Consider the following 13,334-nt stretch of genomic DNA (forward strand, 5'->3'; position numbering starts at 1 on the left):
GCTGCACACGCCCAACACATCTCGGGTGGTTCTCGGTAGCAGCAGTGAGAAGCCAAAAAAAAAGATGAACGGGCCCCAGTTCTCATTTCACTTCACCTCCTCCAGTTCTGTGGCTGTCGACTGAATCAGCTTCAGTGGAGTCACTCCTCATTTAAACCAATGTGAAAGCCAAGCTGGCTTCGCAGGTTTTCTGGTCCAGTGGTGAGGCGTGAGCCCGTCACAACAGAGGGGGCAGGGAGTGCTGGGGAAAAGGACCTGTTGCTGGCACTGCAGCGCTGGGGGCTGGAGAGGGAAGACACAGGGGCAGCCCTGGGACAGCGTGGGAAGAGGGGGTCAGGAACCGAATGCAGTTCAGTGAGAACGCTGCCAGTTTTCTCAGGTGAGAAGGGTCAGCACCTCCAGTCTAGCTAGGTGGTGACTCTCAGAGCTGTTGTCTAAAGCACTTTTTTCCTCAGGAACACAGGAATAGGGGCACTGTATCAGATTTAGCATCCACCCAGGCCGCTGTCCTAGCTGTCCTGGCCTGGACACTGACTCATTGCAAGTGCTGCAGAGAGAGGCATAAGAACCCTCTTGTGACAGCACCCTGCAAATACCTGCCTCATTTCGACAAGTTAGGCAGAGACTAGACCCCAAGGCAAGGGATTTGTTCTAATCCGTTATAGTAACTACGTATGTGCAGAAGAGCTATAGCGCTATCCAGTCCCTATCTGAGGTTGATAGCTATGGTTCTAGCTTCTCTAGTTTACTCATGAGAGTCTAAGAAAACTTGAGTCCAGGCCATTTGTCCACACTCCTTTCAGCCCGTTTCACTAGCTTCCCAGCAACAAAAGCAAATACTTTCTCTGTTGCTCATTGAAGTGCTGGACTCTCATCCTATCACCCAGTTTCTATCCAGTGGGTGATGGTTCACATTGCACACTGTGGTCTTAAAAGCAGAAACAGATGCTGTTCATGTATATTTCATTGAGCTGACCCGTTATGCAAACCCAGGCAGTGACTGATAAAGCTTGTGAATTCCTTTGTCCATAGATTCATGACGTGCCCTACATTCTGCCGCCATGCTGCCGTACACATCTCAGCTCTTCAGGTTAAAGCAGCTTCTCCTTGAACCTGGCAAATGTGACAACTGTTAAAATATTTTACATTATCTGTAGGAGTCACACGTTCCTTCTTTCCAAATGAGCTAATGCAGCTATGGTTTAAATTTTTTTAAATAATCCATTACCTGCTTAACTGATTAGGTGTTGACATTGATTTCATTTGAGCATGTTGAGGAGGTCTTGTCAGACCTTGTTAAGCTAGAAATGCTTCTGCCACCACTCATACATGACAGCAGCCTCGTTTTCTAACTTAATGGCATTGGCTTTATTAGGAGTGCATTTGCCATCATTCATCTGTCCAATCAAAGCTCTATAGCACTTGGCAGAAACTGTAGCAGGGAACATTTCTCTTCTTCTGTAGTGATATGTAGGTCAGTCATACAACACAGTATTTAGCCTCCACTGGGACAGGTACAATGGCACGAAGCCAGCCACCAGAGTTTGTTCTTACAGGCAATTTGAATAGAGCTGAGTGCCCCGTAGCCCAGCTATCCGAAAGTCTTAGGACCTTAGGTCCAGAGTCACAAGGGTGACGAGTGTCTAGCACTATCCTTCTTTCATTAAAGACAGGTACCTCAAAACACAGTATCTATGGTGTTGGGCCACAGGAACTTTAAGAGATTACTTTCTTCAATATCAGTCTATTTCCTATAAAAAATTAATCATAACATCTAATTTTCTTGGTTCATAGTTCCTTTTCTAAAGCTTAAATTGTCAGGGTTCTATGAGATTTCACCTCAGTGGTGAGTTCCCCTCCCCTCTTTTTAGAAGAACAACTTTTTACAACAAAGCTCACCCAAGCTTTGCATAGATCTTATGAGATCAGAGTTCCACCCAGAATGGAGGATCTGTTGTCCTTTCTCATCTCTCACGCTGGCACCCCCTGCCCTCCCCACCCCACACACTCTGAGCCCACCCCAGTCCAGAGGGAAGAGTGGTCATGTAGCTGTGCAACATTCCTTAAATATATGCGAATATAGTCAGTGTTAGCAGATGCCCCCAAATACCCTGATGTGCAATAACAGAAGGAACAGATTTCCTCTTCACACTCAAAGTTTGACTTAGCACCCCTAACAGACGAATAAGGACTAATCAAAAATATGTAAGAGGTCTTAGACACCTTATTAGTAGATATACAGAAATGAGATTAAATGTAACCGATGAAACTGTAGTAGATCCCAGGTCACAAAACCCCCTCCACATTTACAAAAAACCAGCAGACAATACGGTCCATTGGTCAAGACACGGTTCAGGGTGGTTGGGTATGTAAGCATGTGGTAGCAGAAGAGCTGAACATACACAGTTCTTGCTAGATTCAGTGTCACAATGTGAAACTGCAGAAATGTTGCAGTCTCAACTGATGCAAACACAGGATGCTCGACTGCAAAACCTTGGACCTCTCTTGCCACAAAAGCAAAAGAAAGACCATGTTTTCCTGTGGAACTAATGTCTCCAAGACATCTTTTGTCCTGCACACTATCAGAGCCTGAACAGAGATACAGACTGAAGTAAATATTTGCTGTCTCCTTTTCAGTACTCAATGTTTTTCCTTCCATCATGTGGCCAACAGTTTTGTACCTTCATTAAAGCTGGGAGGATGAGCCTCTTTAAAGCTGGTGCCTGTATTACATCATGCATTAATTAATGAAGCACTTGACTAGGAGATGGGGTGAGTTTTGTAACTCAATGCCAATCTAAATCCAAGATGAAGGTATCAGGTGACAACACTACGGACAGTCACATGGAGCTGAGAGGGAGTTCAGAAAACCTAAGACACAGGACAGCTAAACCCTACTGCAGTATAAATACTTCTGTTACTCTGACTACTTAAAAAAATGCCAGTCTAGATTCTTTGAACTAGATCCTGACAACCCAGCTCAGAGATGTATTTAAGTCCCAGAAGAAAGCCCAGGCTGCCTGCTTTTCAGCACCACTAGGCCCTCAGGGCACCTCTGTGCTGTGCATCAGAGTACCCTGTCAGGCTCTGTATATGCTAATGGAGCAGAAAAAGGGCAAGAAAGAAAGGGACAGGCAGGAGCGAAGGGCAGGCTAGGGCTCTGCCTTCCCAGCTGAGCATTCTGCCTTTAGTGCAGGGCTGCCATCGCTCTTACCATCCTTCCTGGCCTTGTGACTTTGCATTCCCAGCCGTGCAGCAAGCCAGCTTCAGCAGGAGGGAGGAACGTGGCATTGGTATGAATGCCTGATAGGCTGGAGGTAGGTTCTGGGATGTAGAGTCACACCTCTTCAACTTGGTAATGTCCTGGGGATGTTGTGCTTTCTATGCAAATGCCCTAACATTAAGATCTAACATTTTCTCTACCCTTTTTTTTGGTGCTGACATCCCTCTTCACCCATAATCTCAGCAAAGTGTTCTCATTCCCAGGTGAATGAAAGCATCTGATGTCCTGAAGAAGGAAGAGTTTTCAGATATTCTCCCCCCATGCATGTAGCATGTTTTGTAATTTGGCTCTTCACAGTTCCCATCCAACACACCAGCTTTCTGGATGGCCGTTCAGAGGCTCCTGCCTCCCTCTATTAACTGTACATTTGGTCTATCTGACTCATTTAGATGCACCGGGTCATCTTCCTGGAGCTAAAGTGGCTTGTAGTTAAGTGCTGCTGTACCTAAATTAGGCAACTTGGATCTGGTCATTTGTACAAACTTATCGTATTAGTTTACCTCCATTAGGATCAACTACTGCCTTGCTGCCTTCTTGGAGGATAATGCTCAACCTGTCTGAGTAAAGATATTTCAAATTGCTTATGGATTCTAGCTCCCTATAGTAATTCTAAATCATGGCCCAAATTTGCCATGAATTCAGGTTTGTAGTACTGCTGTCTTCAGTGACATTACACTGTGGGTTTTCATAGGAAGTCTATGAAAACACTTTCTTTAGGTCAAGGGCTAAAGGTCTGGAAACTCACCCTCTCAGAAATACCTTCATAAATCCTACATGATGAAAAGTCTTTCAGAAATATGAGCCCCTTACAAAGAAGATGAAAGTTTGCCAGACAATGTTTTTCTCATTTTCGGGTGACTATGACCAATGAAGAGTAAGGCGGCAGGAGAGCCTTGTGATTAACACTCAGCAGACCTTGTTCACGTCCCAGCTCTGTCTCTTATTTCCATACATCTCAGCCAGTCCAAAGGAAGTTACTGGATGTGTCTGAGATGTGCTGATATGCACAACAACCTTTATGTCTGGGAGTTCTTGATGGCTGCCGGACAGCCAGAAATCCAGCAGACTCCTGGTGGAATCTATGTGGGGCAGTGGGCTATCTTTAAAAGCAGTATAGTCCTATCCAAAATGACAGACCTGGTAAGTCTGTGTTCCTTGTCTGACTGTATGCATCTTACTGTATGCAAAATTTGTAAAATAGGGACAGTTCTGAAATGTATAAAATAGGGACAATAACCCTTCCTTTCTCTCATCTACTCAGGTTGTACACTTTATCTCCCAGAAGACAACTGCGTGCTACACCTACTATGCAGAGCCCTGATCCCATTTGGGACCTCTAGATGGTACTGTAATATAATAATATAATAAACTGACAGATGGATACTTCTAAAAAAATGGCGAGTTTGCAGGAGAATGCCACAAAAGGAATAACTGGGTTAGCTAAGTTCCAGCTCCCGTGGCTGGACTGTATAAAATATATGCCGTGAACAAGCACAGCCAGGAGGAGATTTTTTTGTTCAGCAGACTTACCTGGCGGAAAGTCTAAACTACTCCTAACATTTCCATGTCTTACAAATCTGCTCTCTGTATCCATCATTAAATACCTTCCAGGTAAAAAAAAAACAGCTGAGCATAGAAAATGGCCTCCTGATACAGAAGCCACTGCATGTCCAATGGGTGACACAAAAGTCAATTTTCCCTCTGCATTGCAATGGGTTTCCTCTGGCAGTCCCTTTGAACAAAGGTAACTGTCAGCAGGAGGCTATCACACACCCCCTCCTCCGGAGTTTCTGAAGAAGGAATGTCAGAGATTCAAAATCCCTGAAAAGGGAACACCCCTGCCAAGGGGAGGCTTTGAAGTGACACTAAACATATATTTATAATTACAGATGAGGCGGTATAGTATGCACAAGGAATAAAGACACACAGCGTGTCCTACGGGCATGGCAGGAGAGGTGACATGCATCATGAAGCCTTGTTAAACCGCTCACTGGGGCTGAGGAAACCTGAGGCTGGTGCTTCCTATCACTTTTCATGTCACAGTGCAATCCTTTTGCTTTCAGGAGTGCGCACACTTCACATGCACTATTGATATGCGTTAAATACATGACATAACTCTTAAGCTTACCTCAAGAAGGTAACATAATCTTGTTCATATACCCAGCACAGATGCCAGAAAGGATGCAGGGCAGATTTTTAGGTAGCTCAGCTCAGTGTGCTCCCTGCAAGAGGCCTGAACTCGGGCAAACAAGCCTCGGGAGGCTCGCTTGGAAAGAGTCAGAGCCTTGCTGCCATTTGCCTGGGAGGCTTGGAGAGAAAAGCAAAGCCAAAAACAGCCAGAACGTGTACATTTCTATTTAGAGATCCAGTTGTCTCCATCCCTTTGTGCGTGTGCATATATGCATGCAAGAGTGATTATGATCTCAGAATGAAAGCAGTTTATTAAAGCAGTCAGTTGTTTTCCTAGTAGGAAAACATATGTGTATGCAGATATATATAAACATACAAATATATATATTTGTGCACAGAGATTTTCCATGTATTAAAGTCTGCAGCACTTACTCCCTTATTCAGGAAAATGCATGGGTGCTATTTTTTATTGCACGGGAAGCCTGAGCGAGTGTCCCTAGAGAGTCAGAGCCCCCGACATCTGTTGGAGAACAGTGATTTATCTCTACTACAACTGTGGCACTAGGTACTTGGCTCCAAATCCAATGGGTAGGTAGCACCATACTCCCATGTTCAAAGATGATTTGAAAATACATGTGAATAGCTTTCCAGATGACACCTTTCTTCCCTCCCCTCAGGTAACTGCAAGAAAAAACTGAGTTACAGCTTCTAGCCAAACTGGGCTACAGATATGGTGAGTAGACATTCCTGTAGATTGCATTAAAATCACAGCATTTGCCTCACTGAGGTATCTGCCTGTGGCACCTGCAGTGATTTTCATTTCCTAGGAACGGAGAATGCTGCAAATAGTGAGATTTAGCTTCAGCAGGTGACATCCATCATTATTTAAACCATGCTTTCCCAGCATGCTTTATCCTGAGGGAGAGCAGACACATGATGCCTGAAAATGATGCATTTCCTGTGTGAATCTGATTATAGGATCACTTCATGGATGAAGTGTCCATCTGAACTAAGCATCAACCACTGCTAAACAATAGATGGCAAGAATCCCTGACATACTGCTACTTCTCGTTTATGTTGCATACATTCCTCTCCACCCATAGAGTTTAATTGACACTGCTCTTTGTATTGTGCCTGCCAGTTTTGATCAAGCCCGTGTAAAGAAGGATGTATGTTTAAACTACCACAGCATGAGTAATTTGAATCAAGTACAGGTTTGCATTAAAGCTTTGGTGTATTATTTGATGGTAAACTTACTCTAAATCTTCAGGACTGCCATTATGAGGTGGGATGCCACATCCTGGTTGGAACAGTGATTGAATCTGAATGCAAATCATCCTTTATATAGCAATGCTTTCCTCTCCTCCTCTGTGCATGTGGAATATGTTTGTTTTATTTTAGGGCTCACTCAGGCTACAAGATTTTCTAGACAATTCATTGCAGTCGTATATGACCCATTTCCAACAAAATTAGGGCCAGACCACGGCCCTCTTCCTTACTTTCCTCTCCTCACACAACAGTTGCCCTGAGTACGTTTACACTGTCTTCCAAGTGGTGTTCAGACAGGGCTTCCAGTGAGATAAGCAGCCCATCTACACAGTGTGTTCTCAGGAGCAGGTAGGGTTTATGAGCAAATCGTGTGAATCTTAAATCCTTTCTCTTGAAACTAATAGCCTGTTCTCCCGCAAGGAATAGTTAAGCATGGTCTGATTTGCAGCATGGGTTGGCCCTTCACACTCAAGGGAGATTGGTCTGGTCACCTCCAAGGCCTTTTGGAAATGTTAAGTGGTAGACACCAGACAGACAAAGAAAGTTAGCATTCCCCAAAGAGACCCCTCTGGTACCTATGTAGGGGGCAGAAAGAATTTAAAGGCACCTGTGTCTATAGAGCAACTATATGGATATGAAGTTAGGTCTTGGGAGCAATATGGTCTTCAAGATATTTGTGGGTCTGCACAGCTAATGCATAGAGCATACATAGCCCCTGTAGCTACGCAGCTCATTTAGAGCTTCAGTGGCATGGGCAAGGATGTCATCTATGTTTTCATGCCCTGGTCTTTTTCACAACACAACAAAATAAACTACCAGGAGGTGAGTCTACACTGCTCTGCTCCCTTGCCACGTTTGTATCGGAGCCTTCTGGGGAAATCCGGAGCGCTCCCTTTCTACTTTTCCCCAGAGGATATCTGTATACACTATTTACAGAAAATTTTTCATCTGGGATGTCTAGTCTGGGAGAGCTAGAGCACTGAAGGACCAGTAAAAATGTTTACAGAATAGACACAGTGAGTAGATTCTTTCACTTGAGGAAATAAGGGTTACAGCCTGCCTAAGGGAAGTCATCAAAGTACCACTTCAGGTCTTTGGCAGAGGCAAACCATGACTGTCTGATGTAGTTATTTCATGAGTCTTAACTGTGTAGTTTATGAGCATATAACATATTGTAACTCAGACTTGCCATCAGCTAGTAAGAAGGTGTAGAACAGGCAGGACCGAGATGCTTAGCTCTTTGGAGCAAGGGCATGCACAGATGCCCCTGAAGAGTTTTCCCAGTCATTTTCTGTGATGAAAATGTCCGTATCAAAATTTGACTCTTACAAGCAGTTTACCACATATGATAACTCTGCCATCCTTTTTTGAGAATGCTTCTCTCTTACTTTTATACCCTATGTGTTGCATGAGCCTTAGTGAGGGAAAACAACATCCTGTGAACAAAATACATAAGATTATTTTGTGACTCACTTATTTATAAATCCTCTGTTAAGGTGTCATGGTTGCAGTTCTCTTGCTGTTAACAGCACAATAGCTTTTAAGCATCCTTATCATAGATCTGGACCGTACTGTTCAGATGAGCTGTAAATGTGAAACAAAACTATAATTCCTTCCCAAAGGACTTACAAGAAATAGTCAGAGGCTACAGATTATAGACAAGAGAGTGCTGTGAAACAACTACAGTAGGTGCAATCTACCAGAAATGAGCATTTTTTAGCCTCCTTATTGACTAGTGAAGCTGGAACAATTCCTAGCAAGTCTAGCATTTCTAGCAACTGTTTAGTGAAACATGAGCTGATTTCAAAGCCATTTTTTCTACAGCTTCTCATTATATATACTTTCTCACTATATAATCACTTTTTTTTTAACAGGATTGTTATTGAAAACTTATTACAAACATTGTTCTTTCTAATATACTGGTATTTTACTAACCGATTCTGAAAAAATATCTAATCCCACTTTAAAATAAGCAGAGCTTACTTCTATTAAAATAAGTTTTATGTTTTGATCAACTATAAGTATAATAAAACTGCTTTCACAGTATTTGAAATAAAAATCATATACATAAAGATTTGCTCTGCTGTCATTCACTGCAGTCCTACGATGTCTGACATAGCTGAGGTCTGATCAGAAGAAAACATCTAGTTCTTTTAATTGGGATGATACAGAAATGATGTGACATTATCATGCTACTTTGGTTGTACCTTAAGATCATTTGGTTTGGTCTTTTACTGTGGCTGTTTTCTTGCTCAAACTGCTGTATCCATAGCACTGTATCTCCAGCTGGTGAATACTGGAAGGCCCTTATATTACTGACTTAGCTGTGGGCTGCTTCCACCTTCTCTCTCACCCTTTCCAGGTGTTCCACCTACCTCCCTGCATCAGCGTTAGTGCTTTTGCATCACCCAGCGTGTCTGATAGTTCACTGATCCAACTGAAACTGACCCTATAAAAAACAATTTAAAAAGTACTTTTCTGTTGAGTATATTTTCATGACCAGTAAAACTAGCACAAAAAAAGGAGGAAGAGAGGCAAAGAAGCAGCCAGTAATTAAATGATCCCAAGATGATCACAGAACTGACTTCTTGTAGTATTCTCTCTGAAAGTGAATGAGTAAAGCTACATCTACCTATAGCTGCTGAGAACCTGGCCCTGTATATGTACGTGAAATGCTTTCTCTGCATAATTCCTGTGATCGCATTTCCTCATGAGGTTCCCGCTCCATTTTGGCTAATATCTAAATTGTCTCTCCTTTTTTTTTTCTGAAATCCCTACTCTTCTTTGTCGGATGTCTGTGCATTTCGTTACTGTCTGTATTTCTCTAATATGAAAATGCTGCATTCCCATAAGTAAAACTAGGGGAGTGATTTATGCATTTTTCTGCATGAAAAGGCCCCTTGTGTGCTCCACATGTAAAGGCAGAACAAAGCAGATCCCTACGAACATTTGTTTTCCTTTTAGCAGTTATTGCCATAAAAAGAGGTCAGGATGAAATGAAACAACTTAATGTTTTGTCCCTTGTCCAGCTCTGGTGCCTGATCTGATTTCAGATGAAATAATTATGGGTCTCTCTCTGAATACATGAGAATGGACCCTGGCCCCTTAAGGATTACAGCTCGCTCGGTGGTTCCCACAACTTTGGACCAACTGGTCACAGTCCACCAAGCCAGCCATGTGTACGCTTTACTTCTTAATACTTTCTGCAGCCCCAGGTGCAGAGCAGTCACGATGGCCTCGAGGACCACCCAGAATTTCTGCACTGCAGCAGTGGAGCCACTGAAATAAGTAACTTGACAATCACACCCTATAATAAATAGATCTTTTTGGCCAGGAGTTCCAGCACAGCTGAGCGAGTCGGATGTGCTCATCTTCAGGCATTTCAGGAGCAGTCTGAGGGGAGCCACGGCTGGCTTCACTGTCTGGTTTTGTTCCGAGCTGTAAAGCAAAGCCAAAAGGCAAATGGTTTTTCTAAATAGTATTATACGATTTCTAAAAATTAAAATGACAATTCAGAATCCATTAGGTAAGTGCTGGCACTCTGCACTTGAACGTCTAGTCTGTGAGGAACATAGTGACTGGGAAAGAGTAATAGACTGATAAACCTTCTGCTTGAAACTCTCTTTGGTCACAGAGCAAACGTCATAGGGCCCATCTCTCTGCTACATCAGGGTGCTCCCAGACCATCTGAAGAGTCCATATGTGGGAGCCTGACATCAGTCAGGCTTTCTGCTCTCTGAAGTCCTTACTATTCAGGTAGAATTGACAGGTGCAGAGGTGCTGGTTGGAGCGGTAGTTTGACAAGGAAACAACTTGTCCAGTGCTGAGAGACTGCTGACTTATTTCACACAACACTCCGTCAGACCTGAGATCAGCTGCACTCAGTCCCACCACAGCCAAGTGCGTGGCGTTAAGTCCTGTGACAGTGAACTCCAATGAATACTTGAGAGTGTAGGAGTTAGAGCAGGTACATATTGCTCTTCTCCCTTGTACATCTACCCACCTCTGGATAAGGGAATTTGTGAGCTCAGTGTTGCATCCAGATCATCATTTTTAAAACCTGCCAGTGGACCTATCTTCCATGAGGGCATATAATCTTTTTCAGACTTCCTTTGGGGTTTTGCCATCTACCATATCCTGCATCAATGAGTTCCACAGGTTAGTTACGTGTTGTGTGAAAAAAAGGGCTTCCTTCACTTGGTTTTATATTTGGCAATTATTTTCATTGCGTGTCTCCATGTTCCTGTGATGTTAGAAATAATGACTCTATATACACTTTTCATGTTCTTTATGCCCTCCACCCTTTTTACCCTCTCTCTATCTTTTTTGGATAAACTACATCCTTTTTTGGTATGAAGAAATGCCAGAAATGCATGCAATATTTGAGATGCAGATGAATCGTGAATTCAAACCCAGACGTAATTATATTTTCTGTTTTGTTCTCTCTGTATTCTTTCCCTAATAACTCAGTCCTAGTTTTGGTTTTACCTGACATAAAAATGTCTCCTGCTTCTGCTGAAGTCATTGGTGAAAGTTCTGATCTGATTTCCCTGAAGACAGGTTGAACCCCTGGCCCAGAGCTCACCCAGCAGCCCTGCACTAATCTCCTGAGTTATCAGGCCACCTATCAGGACTCTATTGTTCAGCCTTTTGTTCATCTGAGGAGTAGGTCTGTATGGATTCCATGACAGATCAATGACTCTAGGCTTCTCTTGAGAGAAAGGGAATAATTTATCATTGCTAATGGTTTGTTTTCTGTATCGATCTTCTTACCTCCTCCTGACATGCAGCTCTGCTTATGAGGAAGTGCTTTCAGAAATATCCCCAATAAACCCCACTTTATTTCTGGACAGAACTCGCTATGTTGGATGTAACAGTTTTAGGTCTTTCTGATCAGGTGGGATTATTTTTGGCTGTGCTCGGACTGGTTTATGACCAACTGAAAAACTGTCAGTAGATGTTAGTGTAATTCTTACATACAATGCTATAGTCAAGGGAGTAAGGTCAGAACATTCACCCTGTTTTCCATAGTCAGGTGGCATTGCCCACTCCAGCAGTCTCTTGAAATTTGAAATAGCTGAACTCGAAAGTCTGACACTCACATGGTGACATGAGAATCGCAAGGTTCATTTTTAAAGCAATTTTCTCTCTCTCATCACATCAGAAATAAAAGAGAAAATCTTCACTCAGACACATTCTTATGTCTCGGAAAACACAAGATTAAAAAGAACAGCCTTCCTCTCTGTAGGTTCAGCCTCCAAAGCAGGTATGTGCTTGAGCTTTTGGGATCTGCAGGAAGGTGATACTGGGAATGGCAAGCTAGCTCTGCTACAGCCAGTGACACAATTCCCAGCAATTTCATTATGAATATGGTTTTACCCAAGGGCTTTACCAGCTACGCAACTGTTACTGTATTGATGTACAGTTAGAGGATTCATGATGTCAAGTGCCAAGCTTTTCAGGTAATTTCTGCTTAGCATCTGCACAGATGTGCACAGGAAATGTCACAGTTGAGGCACAGCCTTTGATTGTTGCATTTGGGTTAGTCATTTTGTATATGAAGGCAGAAGATAAAATGAATTGGTTTCCTCTAGGTCCTAACTTGATTCCGCAGAGAAGTAGATTTCAAGGGGATTGCTTCTATGAGCAAAATTACTCACATGCATATATCTTCGCAGGATCAGCACCTAAATTTGTGCATTTCTTCTCACGGAGGAATTTCTTTTCACATTTGATTTTAACAATGTTAGCTCCCAATTCAATTAACATCACCACTATTTTCTCTTGACAATTTCATGGCAAGTCTATAGGGATCCCATTAAAATGTCGTTATATTGCTGCTGTGTTGTAAGACTTCAGTGGAAAAACAATTTCAGTGCAAGTCTACAGAGATCTTGTTATGAAGCTGTTAGAATGTGAAATGCAAATGGCATAAATTATTTCAGTGTGAGCCTGTGGAGTCCCAATCCCAATGTCATCACCATATGAAGTTAAAAAGAAAAACCATTCCAGCTTTCATGTATGGAGACACCAGGATGATGTGAGAATTAAGGGAGAAAGGGAGAGAAAGGAAGGGGCAAAACACTTTCAATGCATTGTTACAGTGATGTGGGACAACAAATAGAATTCATAGGTCATATATTATGGTTGCCGTATGACCTTGGCAACCCTAGACCGTAGCCTTCCGTATATACAGTCCTCTAATCCCATATGCAGAGGGTTTACACAACTACATTATAGTGATAGGGGGTATTTTTCGATCCCTACAAAGAAAGGATCCATTCCTGCTGCACATATTTTGAGCAGAATGTAGTTTCCCGCAGATGAAGTTTACTCTGCACCATGCAACACATAAGTATCCCTTAAATCCATGGTAAGTATAATCACGTCTGTACACTTCATCTGTGTAATTCTCTAGAAATAATTAGAAGAGAAGGATCTCCAAGCCCAGAGGGTGGATTACCACTGTGTGCTAAGGGCAGCTCCAAAGCTGCCTTGATACCAAGCACATCAGTCACGCAGACAACAAACCCGTGAAAGGAAGCTCAGATGCAGTTTGAATGTGCCCCGTGGAGCACATCTGACATTGGTCCTCCCAGCACATGTACAAAGGGGCACTTGGCTCCCTGGACGCTGCCTGCGTGGAAGTTGC

This window comes from Aptenodytes patagonicus, chromosome 3 (genome assembly GCF_965638725.1).
Source record: "Aptenodytes patagonicus chromosome 3, bAptPat1.pri.cur, whole genome shotgun sequence".
NCBI classification, from domain to species: Eukaryota; Metazoa; Chordata; class Aves; order Sphenisciformes; family Spheniscidae; genus Aptenodytes; species Aptenodytes patagonicus.